This window comes from Priapulus caudatus, unplaced genomic scaffold (genome assembly GCF_000485595.1).
Source record: "Priapulus caudatus unplaced genomic scaffold, Priapulus_caudatus-5.0.1 Scaffold543, whole genome shotgun sequence".
NCBI classification, from domain to species: domain Eukaryota; kingdom Metazoa; phylum Priapulida; class Priapulimorpha; order Priapulimorphida; family Priapulidae; genus Priapulus; species Priapulus caudatus.
Window position 1 is genome coordinate 164,310 of NW_014577604.1, and position 3,896 is coordinate 168,205.

The 3,896-nt window shown below is 44.4% G+C and overlaps 1 protein-coding gene across 1 annotated transcript in view; it reads right to left on the reverse strand.

Annotated features, from left to right (window-relative positions):
• The window catches only part of LOC106811476 (major facilitator superfamily domain-containing protein 4-like), a 15,562-nt gene that overhangs the window by 4,566 nt on the left and 7,100 nt on the right, over positions 1-3,896 (reverse strand). The window lies entirely within an intron of this gene.

Sequence of the window (3,896 nt, forward strand, 5' to 3'; positions counted from 1 at the left end):
AGCAGTCCTTGCGGTATTATTATTTAGCAGTCCTTGCGGTATTATTATTTAGCAGTCCTACTTTGATAATATATAAACAACCGCTTGTCCATACGATGTCCCGCTGTACGCTGAGATATTAAACGGTAAAATCTAATGTTTTGACGAAAATCGAATTCGAGTTGGCAGCTAGCTGCGACTGTGGCTGAATAATAGTACCGCAAAGAACTGTCAAAATAAAACGGGTAAAGTTTACTAATTCTACTGAAACTACAACATGGTTGTTGCATTTCACCGCTGTACGCTCTCATACTTAGTACGCTCTTGGAGGTATCTATACCTATACCTGCAATGCTGCCATGATCCAGAAGGCATTTTCGACTCTCGTCTCTCGCTGGGCCGCCTCCAGTGTGTCCGTCGCCAGTGATCCATTCTTTACCATCTGCATATCCGTCGCCAACCGCCGCGTAGGGGAAATATTATTACAATTCGCTCGAAGACGACCACAGACGACATTTGGGCAAGTCCATGGTAACGGTGTACATGGTAACGGAATGACATTTAGACTCATTTTTACTACTTCAAAGGATGTGTACAACATGTACTTTTATTCTAAAGATGAAGACAACATATTTATGATATTACTTTAACCATTTCCATTCATTCCCACTTCTCTTGTAGTTTACTAATTACTAATTACTAATTACGCATAATAACTCTTGTAGTTTACTAATTACTAATTACTAATTACGCATAATAACTCTTGTAGTTTACTAATTACTAATTACTAATTACGCATAATAACTCTTGTAGTTTACTAATTACGCATAATAATGAGGTCTGTAATGGAATGACACTCAAACGGACATGACTTTTTACCCAATATAGATTTTGCCAAAACTCTGTGCATTTTTTTAAGGTCACGGAAAATTTCACGGTATTCGGCGTTCCGCCAGATGACGTCATGCATCGACCGAACGCGCCGTGGATTTGCACACGTCGTCAATTAGTTTCAATGATTGAGTTTATCGACGTAGGGAGCGCATTTTTTTCGAATTCAGCGAGCGTGCCTGGGTCTTTTAAGAGGGCAGTATGCGCGTGTGCGTGCAGCAAGGGTTGTGTATGCCCACGGGCGGGCTCGTGTGTGTGTGTGTGTGTGTGTGTGTGTGTGTGTGTGTGTGTGTGTGTGTGTGTGTGTGTGTGTGTGTGTGCGTGCAGCGAAGGGTTGTGTATGGCACACACACACACACACACCACACACACACACACAACACACACACACACACACGCACACACACACACACACACAACACACACACACACACACGCACACACACACACACACGCACACACACACACACACCGAGCCCGCCCGTGGGCATAAAACCCTTGCTGCACGCACACGCGACCAGTACTTGCCCTCTTAAAAGCACCCAGGCACGCTCGCTGAATTCGAAAAGAATGCGCTCCCTACGGTCGATAAGTCACATCATTATGAAACTAGATTGACGGCGTGTTGCAAATCACGGCGCGTATCGGTCGATTGCATGACGTCATCTGGTTGCGGAACTCCGAATACCGCTGAAATTTTCCGTGTCGACCTTAAGAAAAATGCACAGAGTTTTGGCAAATCTCATGATTGGGTAAAAAGTTCATGTCCGTTTGTGAGTTGTCATTCCATTACAGGACCCTCATATTATGCGGACATTAGTAGTAAACTACAAGAGTTATAAATGCGTAATTAGTAATTAGTAATTTAGTAAACTACAACGAGTTAATTATGCGTACATTAGTAATTAGTAATTAGCTAACTACAAGAGTATTATTGGGTAATTAGTAATTATGTAATTAGTAAACTACAAGAGAAGTGGAATGAACTGGAAATGGCTTAAAGAATATCCAAAATATGTTGTCTTGCACTTTAGAATAAAAGTACATTGTTGTACACATCCTGTTGAATGTAGTAAAATGAGTCTAAATTCATTCCCGTTACGCAATGTACACCTTACCATGGGACTTGCCCAAAGTGTCGTCTGTGGTCGTCTTCGATCGTAATGTAATAATATTTCCCCTACGCGGCGGTTGGCGACGGATATGCAGCATGGTAAAGAATGGATCACTGGCGCGCGACACACTGTGAGGCGGCCCGCGACGAGACGAGAGTCGAAAATGCGCTCTGTGCGATCATGGCAGCTTGGCAGGTATAGGCTATTAGATACCTCCAGAGCGTACTAGCTTATGAGAGCGTAACAGCGGTGAAATGCAACCAACCATGTTGTAGTTCAGAGGAATTAGTAAACTTTACCCGTTTATTTTGACAGTTCTTTGCGGTGACTATGTATTCAGCCACCGTCGCAGCTAGCTGCCAACTCGAAGTCGATTTTCGTCAAAAACATTAGAATTTTACCGTTTAATATCTCAGGCGTACAGCTCCGGACATCGTATGGACAAGCGGTTGTTTATATATTATCAAAGTACGTGACTTGCTAAATAATAATACGCAAGGACTTGCCTAAATAATAATACGCAGGACTGCATAAATTAATAAATACCGCAAGGGCTGCTAAATGATAATACCCGCAAGACTGCTAAATAATAATACGCCAAGGACTTGCCTAAATATAATCCTGCAAGGACTGCTAAATAATTAATCGCAAGGACTGCCTAAATAATAATACCGCAAGGACTGTACAATAATGATACCGCAAGGACTGCTTAAATTAATATACCGCGAAGACTGCCTAAATAATAAATACGCAAGAGATGCTAAATAATAATACCGCAACGGAATTGCGCTAAATAATAATACCGCAAGCGCATTGCCTAAATAATAAATACCGCAAGGATGTATTGTCAAAATTTAAAACCGGTTAAAAGCTTACTAATTCCACTGAAACTACACATGGTTGTTGCATTCACCGCTGTACGCTCTCATACTTTACTACGCTCTTATCCTCCTTCTGCCCGGCAAGTATTCGAATCAATATCGTCGTCCACATCAGTCAACTTGTTTCAACGATGACTTTTGAATTAATATATCATCTATCGGCTAAATATGGCTTTTCGCGTGTCGTGCTTGCAGACCGGATTTGCGATCACAGCTGATTTATATTATAATGAAAACAGCAGTCACAATGGGATGTTGTTGAAGCCTATGCGAACCCAACTATGATTTTTTGAAGGTAAAACACACTAAGCAATCATTTTTTACCATATGTATTACTTACCTTTAGGGTATTTTCTCAAAAGGTTGTGTTTTTTGTACTTCTTGAAGCAGATAGTGAAGTCCGAGTTAAAATCGGAATAAGACGCAATTCGATTTGGAAGCGCGTGCCTGAAGTCGTGTTCAGTGTCTGCCGTGTTTCGGTCCTCCGTAACGATGGCCCCGCGGTCTAGTGTGGTCTGCTGGTTTCGTCCCCGGTACATGCCGCCGCGTCGTGTGTTGTGGTCTGCTGTTTCGTCCTCCGTACATGCGCCCGGTCTGTGTGTCTGCCTGTTCGTCCATCCGTACATGCCGCCCCCCCGCGTCTGTGTGTGTCTTGCTGTTTCGTCCTCCGTACATGCGCCCGCGTCTGTGTGTGTCTGCCTGTTTCGTCTTTCCGTAATGCGCCGCGTCTGTGTGTGTGCTCTTGCTGTTTCGTCTCCGTCCATGCGGCCCGCGGCGTGATGGGTGCGGGCTTGTCCTGCTGTTCGTCGTCCTGCCGTTAGCATGCGCCCGCGTGTGGTGGTGTCTGTCTGCTGTTTCGTCAATCCGTACTGCGCGCCGCGTTCATGGTGTGTTATGCTGTTTCGTTCCTCCGTCCGTGCGCCGCGCGTCTGTGTGTGGTGTGTCTGCTGAGTTTCGTCCTCCTTAACATCGCCCGCCGTGCGGTGGGGGGGTTCGCGTCTGTGTGTGTGTTGTGTCTGCCTGGATCTCC